Source organism: Gymnoscopelus microlampas, assembly GCF_963454915.1.
Source record: "Gymnoscopelus microlampas genome assembly, chromosome: 10".
Classification (NCBI taxonomy): Eukaryota; Metazoa; Chordata; class Actinopteri; order Myctophiformes; family Myctophidae; genus Gymnoscopelus; species Gymnoscopelus microlampas.
The window spans coordinates 45,065,012-45,078,539 of NC_139947.1; the positions used below are offsets into that span (position 1 = coordinate 45,065,012).

The 13,528-nt window shown below is 42.5% G+C and overlaps 1 pseudogene across 1 annotated transcript; it reads right to left on the reverse strand.

The window, feature by feature from the left end:
* Positions 1–5,458: 5,458 nt before the first annotated feature.
* Positions 5,459–9,365, reverse strand: LOC311053411 (large ribosomal subunit protein uL16-like; annotated as a pseudogene). The gene is made up of 7 exons (XR_014602896.1): positions 9,224–9,365; positions 8,687–8,745; positions 7,522–7,569; positions 6,911–6,993; positions 6,425–6,533; positions 6,050–6,200; positions 5,459–5,666 (listed from the first exon to the last, which is right to left on the reverse strand). The product of XR_014602896.1 is annotated as a large ribosomal subunit protein uL16-like (transcript).
* Between the last annotated feature and the right edge of the window lie 4,163 nt (positions 9,366–13,528).

Consider the following 13,528-nt stretch of genomic DNA (forward strand, 5'->3'; position numbering starts at 1 on the left):
CTATATGCTTTCTCCCTCTCTTGCACACACGTGTGCATGCGCGCGCGCACACACACACACACACACACACACACACACACACACACACACACACACACACACACACACACACACACACACACACACACACACACACACACACACACACACACACACACACGCTGGGGGGTTCAGGGTTCAGTGAGGCTTATCGGAAGGCTGTTTGTGCGTGAACCGGGATGACATCATATGATCTCATGACTGAGGCAGTCAAGCTCGACAGAGACCTGTAGAGACAGGACCTGGAGAGAGAGAGAGTGAGAGGGAGAGAGGGAGAGAGAGAGAGAGAGAGAGAGAGAGAGAGAGAGAGAGAGAGAGAGAGAGAGAGAGAGAGAGAGAGAGAGGGAGAGAGAGAGATAGAACTAAATTAAAGACACAGAGAAGCAAGAGGTGGAGAGGAGGAATACTCCTGAAAAGAATAAAGTTCAGGGGGGGGGGGGGGGGTAACATAAACGCATAAACAGGACAGACAGCATTTAAGAAACTTCATGGACCTGACATGAGAAGTCAAAAAACAGAGGCACAATGACGAAGACGAGGACGAGGGGCCGCAGATTAACTCGTTATTTATTATTTGTGTCTTCGTCTCCATAGCAACCTTATACTTCCGCTTCCTGATCAGGATGTGGGCATTCACCATCAGATGCCTACTCAGCTAAATTACCATGGAGGGCATTGCCCACTTCCCATTCCATGATCTGCTGTAACCTTGACAGGGAGTGTCTCTCTCTGTGCCATTCATTCACCTAACACAGTAAAATCCTCAGTGATTTAACTCTGAGAGTGTACAAATGCAACCAAATGCACCTGCAAGGGTCCATTTGATTACACTTGTACACTTGTCTCTGAGTTATGGATAAATGAACACAGAGGATTTTACTGTGTATGGTGCAGAATCAGATCTTATCTGGTGACTAGCTGACAATCTAATTACGTGCTTCCCCTCTTTTAAGCAATGGAATGCTGCTTCTAATCCAGTTTATTATTCCTTTTTATCTATCTATTATATCTTTTAAAAACACTAACACACATAGGGATACGGTATGCGCATGCACATGTGAATGCACACACGCATTCACATACTTCTCTGATCTTATCAGCTTTAACAGAAATCAACCATCTATCTGTTTTAGATTTATATGCCTGTGTGTCTGCAAATAATGGGCCAAAAGACAAGCATTATGTTAGGGAGTATAGGGACTTACACCTGCCAGTGTCCTTGACCAAGGTAATGGCCTCAGAACTGGATAGTTAGAATGGGTTAAATGCAGATGGATCAATTTCCCCACAGGGAACAATAAAGTAAAACGTTGACTATCTCTGCCAGGACAGCCAAGATTACAGTATGTTTAGTGTGTGTTTAGTGTGTGTGTGTGTGTGTGTGTGTGTGTGTGTGTGTGTGTGTGTGTGTGTGTGTGTGTGCGTGCGTGCGTGCGTGCGTGCGTGCGTGCGTGCGTGAGAGAGAGAGAGAGAGAGAGAGAGAGAGAGAGCAAGGGAGAGAGAGCGAAGGAGAGCGAGAAGGAGACACACTTGCAGTCCGGTACAAGCCCAAGTTTGATTAACACCAACATAGCCCAATAAAAACCCAAATTACGAGTCTTAATGTCCATGGACCATGGGCATTCAACTCAGTCTGAGCTTATATCAGAGAGAACGATTGATAGACGTTCGCAATGGATGTGTCTGAACATACCAGCTGTTGTTACAAATTATGTTTATGTCAATTTAGAGCATGGTGCCAAGTTCTTACTTCCTAAATCTCATTTTTTTTGTTTTGTTTTTACTTTGGTGCTGCTTGTACATTCTGCACAAGCAGCACATTGAGCATTACTTTAGGGTTAACTTAGTTCTTGTATTGTTCCCTTCAGTTGTAATAGCCTACTTTAAATTATTTCCTGTGAATGTGCACTATTACTTTGTATGATTATTTTACTATAGTTTGTGTCCATGTAATATATAATCTACCGGACAACACATACAAAAAAATGCAATGGTTACTGTCACTTTCACATTTTTGTGATATTTTTGTCCTCAGTTTCCTGCCATAGATTGCAACATTGCAAGTTCCGTCAAAATATGAGATTATTTCAGTGCAGTACACTACTGTTTGGAGTACAGAATGCATGTAGAGGACTGCTGTTCTGGACATGCTGTTCCTTTTAGTTAGACTTTATTTTATAGACTGACTGATTAGCTGGTTGATGTGCTTGCTTTGGCTGCATGCTTTAAATACGTTAAATATTTTCAGGTCAATTTGGACAGATATTGGATTTTTTGGATATTGTTCCCAGTCCACCCCGTGCAAACATTAATGACACAAGGAATTAACAGTCAGCATCCTTTATATATCTCTTTCCCCCATTTCCCTGTGTCCCCGTGTGCACAACCCCTAAACATTATTGTCACATGCAAGAAAGGATTAAGATAGGTAGGGCTTCAGAGTTTTTTGCTCTGTGTTCTGAATAGGAGTTTTCTATTAAGGAGATATGTGAGATTTGCACTACTTTATAGTTAAGGACATTTTTGTGTGATCTAAAAAGCATCATAGAGCATCATTGATATCTATCTATGAATGCACAAAATCTGTCTGTCTGTCTGTTGGACTCTCCCCTGCATATCTCGAGAACCATCGACCGATCGACCGACGTCAAACTTGGCATGTGTATCACTGAGGACCCGAGGGAGTGATGTACTAAGTGGAAAGTTGGCCGGATCTGCAGTTGTCCAGAATGATCAATAAACCCACAAAACTGCATCTGTCTGTCTGTGTATTTGTGTCCCTTATATACCCATATACGGAGATCACTGATGTCATCATTATAATGTAATGTACTACTGACATTATAATAGAATAGAATGGCCTTGAAATATGACAATAGTTACTGCACTATACTCTCTGACAACTGGTACAACGGATATTGCATAACTGAAGGGGCATTGCATTCCTGACAGGCAACACAACAATAAACGTAATGTTTGTGTTATCAAGCCTAGACAACAAAATGAGAGAGCATCTCATCTCATCTCTCTCATCTCATCTCTCTCTTATCCATTTATAACTCTATCAGAGTGTAGAAACGTAACTAAAGGGACCCTTAAATCACTGAGTTTTTTTTGTTCTTTCACGTCGTAAACAGACCTGATCATGTCAACATCATGGATGATAGTATAGATCACTGACACCCTGCAGGTTTTGGTGTATAGGCGCTTTATTCTTTGTCAGTTATCTACCTTCATACAACAGTCCAACTCCAACCCCTACAGTACATACACACACATTTACCTCACACTCGATAGTGGTCGGGGGTGGGTGTCACTTTCTCATTCTATCTTTCCTGTCACACATTCTTTCTACCTCTATATTTTCACTTTTTGTTTCTTGCTGCATTATTTTTTCACACACACACACACACACACACACACACACACACACACACACACACACACACACACACACACACACACACACACACACACACACACACACACTGCACTGACCAGCATGACTGACTGATGCACTGAAAGAGGGTGTGGTGTGTAACACCCTGCACGCACTCACGCGTGAGTGTGAGAGATCTGATGGGTGGGGTGGCAGTATTTGACAAATTGGATGTCAGCAATGTGCAATCAGTCTGAGTGACTCTCTGGGTTGTAGCGAAAGTATATGATCTGCATAATGTAAACCTGATGGTGACAATGCATCTTTACTGTTACGATTATGGTCATTGAATATCATCACCACCATCATCATCTTCATCCTCATCATCAACAACACAGTTTTGTAGAACTATTTTAGGTAGATTAGATTGCAAAACTTCACCCAGGAACGTGTGTGTGTGTGTGTGTGTGTGTGTGTGTGTGTGTGTGTGTGTGTGTGTGTGTGTGTGTGTGTGTGTGTGTGTGTGTGTGTGTGTGTGGAGGTGGGGGTCACCAGAAGCAAGAGTTTAGGACCATTTTTGGTACTTGATCCCACATCAAGCTGAGTCAGCTGGGAGAGGTTCAGACAAAACAGAGGGACCAGACAAGATATGGAGGTGCCTCAGAGCTGATGACTTTTGCTCAGACGAACATGGTCTGCTACAGACACACAGGTCACACAGCCCTTGGTTAAAGTCCATCAGGCCTCCTTGAAAAATGAGATATCCGGTTTGCATTTGAGTCATTCTTCCAAGGAATGGGTGTGTGTTCTTTACGATGCTAGCACACATTATGCAAGAGGAACATACACACGCACACGCGCGCACACACACACGCACACGCACACAAACACTCACACGCACACAAGGTGGGGCTGCATTTACTTTTTTGTTTGCTGTAGGCTATAATTTTGTCATTAATTAACTTCATATATTGACATACAAAAAGGCTTAACTATTCAATCCTAATCTGCCTACTTTTAAATATGACTTAATGATATGCTACACAGAGTCCAAGTCAGTAGCCTATAATACACAAACTAATCAGAGATACAAGAGTCTGCTAACTTTAACAGTCCCAAATAAATACTTCATGCCTCAAGGATGTTTAAACCACCTTGTTATGTTGAATGACATCGAGGTGGTCCTAGCTTGTACAGTCAGACCAAGGTTAGAATTCCTCACATTCCCCAGACCCCAGTCAGTGTAGGACATTTGTTCTGCATTAACCAGGGGTTTACAGATATGAGCTCATTGTTCCTTATAAAGAATTAACAAAGTAGGGCGAACAGGACAGCCAGATAAGTGTTGTGTGATACAATGGTGCCCCCTATTGACCAGTATGTAGACTACGTCCGGCGCTGTCTCTACTGAACTGATACTTGGTCACTTTATACATTTCCCCTTGCCCTGCTAGTCACCTAAATGGTTTACGCATGGCATAATATGCACTTTAATAGACCATTTGGCATATACTGAACACGCAGTCTATTTCAGATGGGTTGTACACACAATGAAATACTGTTCAGCATTTCAGCTATTTCTTTTATACCAGAGACACTATAATTAATTTAGTCTTTCAGTCAGTTATGTGCTAATTTGACAATGTATGTCTGAGTTTGGTTACTCTACAGAGTAACTTTGGCATTTCTTTTTGCCTTGCTTCTGATGTACCTATATTTGTTATGTAGTGTATTGATATCTGTTATGTATTGTGGTTGTGATGTCATTCGCCATATCGAGTGTTTTATGTTGAAGAGGACTGCAATGGAAAGAAGCCCACAGGCTTTATAGTGTTTATCCTCAGTGCTGCATTGACTGTGTCGGAAAGTGCTCTTGTGCCCTTTATGTCACCAAATAAAATCCAATCAATACCACACCTGATAGGCAAAATCTTGACTTTACATATTCTGTACACTGTGCTGCAGAACTTATTAAATGACTTCAACCCTTTAACACACAGAAATTCTAACTGAGAAACATGACTACTAGAAAAATCACTCTTTGTCAATCCACTTTATTGGTTTTGAAATCTGGTCAGAGAATAAACAGCAGCTCTAGTTGGCGTGCAGGGCCTTCCAGCGGGTCAGAGGGCTGTTGCTGGGGATGTACTTCACACCACAGCCATCGGAGAGCAGACGCTTCTCAGCCATCATTTCATCAAAGTCAGTGGCGTTGAACTTTGTGAAGCCACACTTCTTGGACGTGGATCTGGGAGGTGGAAAATGACAGAAGTCAGAACAGAGACATAATCTCCAAGATCAAGACAAATACCTGTACAAGCCTTAGTTTATTCAACAAAAATCACTGCTAAATGATTTGTCTCAGTGGTCCCTTAAAAGCACTCAGCACCTCCCAGCTGAGTTCATACACAACCAAAGAGTCACTGTCTGCAGCCCTTGCACACCAGAATTGCACCACAGCAAGACTGGCCAGCTTAATAAGCTGCAGGATGTTTTAAGTGTTGATAACCAATGCCAATTCTCTATAGATGCTAAAATAGAACTCAAAACTTCAATAGACACAGTTTGTACACTGCAGGACAAACTAAGCCAGCAAAAATTAAGCAATGAATATTGACATTTGTGTTCTACCTTCTGGGGGAACGTGACTCTGCGGAGAGTCTCAATGATATGCTCCTTGTTCAAGGCCTTGGTACGCACAGACATGATCACCTGACCAATGTGCACACGGGCCACGGTGCCCTGGGGCTTGCCGAAAGCACCACGCATTCAAGTCTGGAGCCTAAGAAATGGTAGAAATGTTGAAAAAGTGTTGCAATTTTTTTTTTAACTTAAGTCTTTGGAGTGCGCATCAAATCAAATCTGCACACATCTAAGCTCTTGAGTTAATATACATGAGTTCCTCACAGCAGTTATTTCATATCACAAATGCAATGCAGCACAATACACAGGCTAACTAAGCTGCATATGTTAAGAACTTGATTCCACGTGTCACACGTTGCTCACCTATGGGCTCCGGCACAGGATAACATTTTGTTGATGCGGATTACGTAGCCATGATTGCCACAGGTCTTCACCATGTACTTGCTAGTACAGATACGGGTGGCCTCCAGAGCTACATAGAGAAGAAAGCCCGGTAGAATGACTATCAAAGCAAATTTAGCCAGGTCTAAAAATGTATATCAGACATGTTGGTGATTTGCCAATGGATAAAACCATGTGAATGATTTAGCAAATAAATTGTCTGAAGTATTATTCCAGCCAATTTCATCTAAAATAGTGGCAATCTGCCAAAAAGCTACATGTTTGCATGCCTGAATTTGTCTCAGTGGTCCCTTGAAAGCACTCAGCACCTCCCAGCTAAGGACATACACAACCAAAGAGTCACTGTCTGCAGCCCTTGCACACCAGAACTGCACCACAGCAAGACTGGTCGGCTTAATAAGCTGCAGGATTTGTAGCAATGCTACAGACAGGTGCACCCATATTCACCTCATTCTTGGCCCTTCTCCGGGCGGCGCCATTGTCCTTTTCTGCTGCTTCATTCAACATCTGGTGACTTCCTTCCTAGTAGGCTACAGGGGTAATGCAGATAATCAGTGTATTGCCATATTTTGCAAGATAAACAAGCGGCCAGGTCTATGAAAACAAGCCCCCAAAAAAGCGACTAGGCTAAGTTTTACCACTTTACATCAGCTATTTGAAAATAGCAGATCTACGAGCTAACGCATCGTGACATGTTATGAGCTTGATTCAAAAAATATTGGGGGAAAAAGTGAGTTTTTAAAAATATTTTGGAAACATTTTAACAAAAATCTTGTAAAAGGGATGTTCATGGTCAACTGTTTAACCTGTAACTGCTAAGAAAATGGTTGCATTTCATTTACACTAGCATTTTGGAGTGCCATGAATGGAAGCCCAGGACTGTAAGTGGACCAGGGACCCGTTGCTGGTTGAGCCCACATTAAAATAGCAACACATTTTGATGAGATCTGTCCCATTTTGTCAATCATGACAAAGTTTGCGTAACCTGGCCAGGACAAGAGCCTTTAAAATTAAATCAACATCACCATATAATCTGGTCATTATGCCAATGCCCTCACCTTCTGATGACCTTCCTGGGCCCAAGTCAAAGATTCTGATCTTGGGATCTAGGTACAAGAGTACAGGGAAAGTAAAGTTAAATACAGGAATGGGATTACAGAGGGTTGAAAATGACAACTCCTGTATTCTCATAAAAGAATAAGGTTTTCCAACAATAAACACGGAAAACAACAGCTAAGTTTTACAAGGACATCAGTCATCCAGTCTTTGACTAAATTAAATCCAATTGCAGAGGCTGAAAATTACATGTAGTGAGGAAGAATAAAATCCCTTTAACCCATTGAGACCTGAAGCCGATTCTACATGTCTCCTAAATCCCAACAGTTTTCAGAAAAACATATGTTTCTATATCAGTGGTGCTCTATCTTTTTCCATGTCAAGGACCCCAAAAATGATATGTATTTGGCCGCGGACCCCCATCAAAATGTTGTTCCAGGGACCCCCAGAAGCAACGATTTGAGTTAAAAATGTTTGCTTTAAAAATATATATATTCAAAGATTTGCACACATTTTCACGATTTTTCAAAAATAGCAGATCTACAAGCTCGTAGCGCGGCACCGAGCTTGTATATCTGCTATTTTTGAATAGCCCAAAGTGTAACATAATGCTTTTTAGCTCAAATCTAAAAATGACAGTTCCAGGTCTTAATAGGTTAAAGGCCTGTCAAAACATTATACAACATAGTCCATTATGGTCATTTTCTACCTTAACATCATTACCAGTGATGAATCCAGTGTTACTAGACAGGCTGAATCTTTCATTTAGGCCAGGCTATAAACATAGTTAGAGTTATTGTCTCAATGGTCCCTTAAAAGCACTCGGCACCACACAGCTGAGTTCATACACAACCAAAGAGTCACTGTCTGCAGCCCTTGCACACCAGAATTGCACCACAGCAAGACTGGCCAGCTTAATAAGCTGCAGGATGTTTTCAATGTTGATAATAAATGCCAATTCCCTTTTATACAAAACAGCAGCCTAGGCGCTTGACAGGTTGTCAGCTTCTCATGCTGGAGACGTGACTATTGTGCCCTTCATATCCATTAAATAATGCATTCCTGATGACATCATTTAGTAACTTTAGTATTAAACCTGACATCATCTCGGCTCTGGTATTGATTTATGACTATTTTAAATATGTTTATGAATAGTAAGCTACTTACCAGAGACATCCCTACAGAAACGGGACATGGGGTAGGACTTGTTTTTACAATATCTGTAGCTATAAAATAAAACATAAAAACTATAAGACTTTGTCAGACAAAACAAATCCAACTCTGGAAGCTTAAGGCAACTTTCAACCAAAAGTTGCGATGGTTTGGCGTGTGGAAATTATTGACTGTCCATAATTTTATACATGACGACTCAGAGTGGCCAATGCAACAAATTAATCAATTTAATGAAAATGTACACCATGTGTGACAACAGTAACATTAAACATCTTTCCAATGGACACTCATTTGCCTAGCTGATAGTTACCGTTAGCATGTAGTACTTTTAACATATCTCTGCACAGTGGTGGAAGAAGTTCTCAGATATTTGACTTAAGTAAAAAACGGCATAATAGTCTACCGGCTTTCTATTGTACAATACAGAACACTCAACATGGTTCGGCCACAGTTACAGTATAGCTGCCATTTTCCTCTGAGTCGGTCGGAGAACCGGCCCTGGTCGTAAAATAACCTCATTAAATTACTTACCATCGGGGTGGTCGGCGGTCCATAGTTGCGATCTGAGAAATAAAATAAAAAAAGAACGTTAATATTGTATTAAATCACGACCACCACGACTCACGAAATACACTTTATTTAGAAGTATTTTCGGCAGAGCAGTAACGTGCTCCTACCACGCACTCACCTAATGGAGGAGAAAGGAAGAAATAGTAGCCTCCTGCGCATAATATCCGTTGTCCTTTTCTTCTTCTTTTTATTTAACGGGGGTTGGCATCCAGCTTTTTGGCGCATTACCGCCACCCTCTGATCCAGAGTATGGATCAAACACAACTACCGCCACCTACTGAAATATATCTGTATCATGACACAGCAGTAAAAAGTAACTAGTAACTAAAGTTTTCAAATAATTGTAGTTGAGTAAAAGTACAATATATTGCCTCTGAGGTGTAGTGGAGTATAAGTAAAATTACTGAAAACTGGAAATACTCCAGTAAAGTAAAAAATCACACCCAGTGTGAAGTTAACCTGACAACGTCAAATGGAAGAAGCCTGCGACACAACTTTGTTTATTGATGACTCAATACCGCCCTCATCTGGCTAGTCAGGTTAGTGTGAAGTGGGCGGTGTGGTCACAGTGGTGGTCGTCACAGTGATGGAAGTTGACTTAACGAAAAGTAATATTTCTGAAGTAAGTACTTTAATATCCTTTCCACCCACAATGTGTGATTCACTTAAAAAAAACATAAATGTGTTTTTTTTAAGTGCTTAGTCCTATTTATAGCTATGCACATGTGGCCAATCACGGTGCAGGGTTAGGGGGGTACAATGGTGGCCAATCACAGCGCAGGGTTGGGGGGGTGCAATGGGTGGGGGGGTACAATGGTGGCCAATCACAGTGCAGCAAATGTCGATGTCCAAACCTCACATATAGGGGCGGTTGCACCGCCCAAAAATACTTCAAAAGTGTACTTTAGTGCAGTACTTGAGTAAATGTACTTAGTTACTTTACACCACTGACAAAAAGATATACAAAGACAGAAATATTGAATATTTAAAAATACGTTTTACATCCCATAACGTTGTATAGTTTACCATTTGAATACTTTAATAATGTTTGAAAGCTGAACATAATTGAAGCAGCATTTAACTTTATCGCTGTCAAAATGCATGATCCCACTCAGAACATAGAAAATCCACAATCCGACTTATCTCTCAAGAACAGATCAAAAACAGCACAGGACGCTGTTTTTCCTTTTTATTTGACGATGGGTTCCCAGATTGCAATCCAACAAACAATCTTTTCACATCACTGTCGTGTAGACTGTAGTTAAGCTATGAGAATACTGTAGGCAGTCTGCTCTATGTACCTTTTCTACACCAGTGAGTGTGCTGAATGCTTATGCTTGTCATGTGGTTGAATTTGAATTCTGTGGGTATAATGGCAGGGGCCTTATCTTTTTAGGTGCTGCTTCTAGTAGCTGTCACGTAACAAACAATTTGCGCCTTGTCCTCTCAGACTAGTTTAGCGAGTTATATCTGCTCCCAGACCAAATTTTAGCCCAGATGTGGGCTAAAATTAAACTCGAAATAATGCGTATTGTGTACTACTGCCCTATGTTGGAGATCAGGGGCCCTATTCTGGGCGCGCCTTACCCATCATCCCTAAACTTCTTTGCCATTTTTTACTAGCACAGTAGCTTGTAGATCGGCTTTTTGAACTATTTGAAAATGTTTTTCAAAATTGTGGAATAATCTATGATTATGATGAGGGTGGAGTGTTTATTGACATGTAACTACTTATATGGCCCTCTAGCGCCATCCCGTGGTAAATGACCGTTTGTTCAGAAATGACGGAGTGATGACGCACGTCCGGTTTAGCGTGATTTAATTATATACTTTCATTAAGATTTAGGTAGATTAGCGGCTTAATCCGCGCATAGAAAGTATTGTCCTAGTAGTGGGGTGATTTATGTATTTACTATCTAATTTTCTGAGGGTTTTTTAAGCTATTTGTTATGCCTGCCATCGTGACCAAGTGTACTGCGCATGCGTCAGCTTTCCTAGCACCGGGGTTTTTTGGTTTAGTATCTCAGTAACAAAGAAGAGCCGCGGTGGGCAGATGGTATGTAAAATTAAGCTCCGACCTTACACGACATAACTTATTTCTTGCATATATATATTATACCTTGTGAAGATGTATTTCATGTCGGTAATGATTGCTATGTTCTATGTTTTTATCTGCAGGTTTATAACCTGCTAACTACCGTTGTAACGACCAGTATAGTGTTAGATATGTGTGTGAGAGTTTGTGTGTGAATGAAACAGAAATAAAACGCCATAAAAGACACTTGTTTGAGTTGTATCCACTGGCCACGGCTCTACCTACCTTTCCAAGGGAGATCTACGATTACATAGGGTGTGATTGATTAGATATTTGGACAGTTATAAACCATCGTCGCCTCCGGAGGAGGAGAACGTGTGGAACAGACGGCGGGGAGAAAGCGGACGTGACGACCGGACCACTTTCACTCGACGCTGCACGGCGGAGAAGCCGTTAAAGGGAAGTAAAATAGCGCTCATATTGACTACTAGTGGTAAAGAAGGCTTGAGGACCAAAAGGAGAAAGGCTGTAAGCTAAAAGACGTAAAGTGACTGTTTCTGTGGATGCTGCTGCTTACATACTAAGTGCTAGTTCCTTGGATGTTTTGCTAGAAGGCTACGCTACGCCTGCTATGCTACGCTGCTACATGCTGAGTTCTATTGTTTCTTGGATGTTTTGCTAGAGAAGGCTACGCTACGGGTGCTATGCTACGCTGCTACATGCTGAGTTCTATTGTCTCTTGGATGTTTTGCTAGAAGGCTACGCTACGGCTGCTATGCTACGCTGCTACATGCTGAGTTCTATTGTTTCTTGGATGTTTTGCTAGAGAAGGCTACGCTACGGGTGCTATGCTACGCTGCTACATGCTGAGTTCTATTGTCTCTTGGATGTTTTGCTAGAAGGCTACGCTACGGGTGCTATGCTACGCTGCTACATGCTGAGTCCTATTGTTTCTTGGATGTTTTGCTAGAGAAGGCTACGCTACGGATGCTATGCTACGCTGCAACATGCTGAGTTCTATTGTCTCTTGGATGTTTTGCTTTATTGTCTCTTGTTGAAGATACAACACACTGCTACATGCTAAGGAAGCTGCAGCAGCGCGCTGTTGACTTTGCTGCTATTGACTTTGCTGCTATTGACTTTGCTGCTATTTGGCTCTCTGCTGCGATCTGCTATCTAGTGAGCCGTAATCAAGCTGTTCCGGGGTCCCTATATGTGCGCTGAAAGCCAGTAAGAGGGGAGCAATAAGACGGAAAGCAATATGGGGTCAAGTGGTGACATAAAGAAGAAGCTAATCAATGCAGTAACCACATACGGGAATATAGCAGATCAGATCGACGATGCTATTGATCGTGCGCCAGCCTTGGAACTGGACAGAGAGAGAAAAGCACTCCAGGATGAGTGGAAGAGACTCTTGGGGTTCTGGAATGCATATGAGATAGCCTTAAAAGAGGAGGATGAGACCGCAAACGCAGGAGCGATTGCAGAAGTCCAGACGAAGAGGGCTGCCGGTAGACAAAGGCTCAAAGACACAGATCAGAGGGTCCGGGCGGAACTATGGACCCGCTGTGCAGAACCGAATGTGAGAATCCTGAGGGGGGAGTTTGATGATGCTTTGGGGAAGGTCCAGGTGCGTAGCTTGCAGGCGGCATCCGCAGAGCAACGAGAGAGAGAGAGGAGAGGTCTAGAGAGGAGACTCTATGACTTGTACAAGTGATGAATGAGTGGTTATCCGTTGTCCCTGTGGATAAAGCAGAGGAGATGCAGACTACTTACAGGATCCTAAAGGACCAAAAAGAAGTGCTACTGGAAGACTGGGCCGCGCTCAGGGAGGTTAAGGGAGCTGACGAGAAAGACGAATCGTCAGTGGTGGTGGTAGATGAGGGACATAACGACCCGTCAAAGCATACTACAACCCCAGCCAGCCCGCAAGTGCATAGCCTTAAAGACCGGCCTGCTGTATCCAGTGGCAGTGTCTATCCTAAGCGTGCATATGTGGGGCCACCCGCTCCGGCCTGGACAATGCAGCACCAGTCCTCAACACCATTAAGAGACGGTGGGACTCCGCGCTTGTCATTCCCAGCCTCAGGCATACCACCACATCAGCAGAGTGGCCGTACAGGACAGCACGGCGTCACTGAAGCTCCGCAGGCAGCGTTTGAATCCCACGGTTGGTCAGGCATGGCATCTGGAGGAGATGGCAGCGCCCAGTACTACAGGCCCAAAGTCAA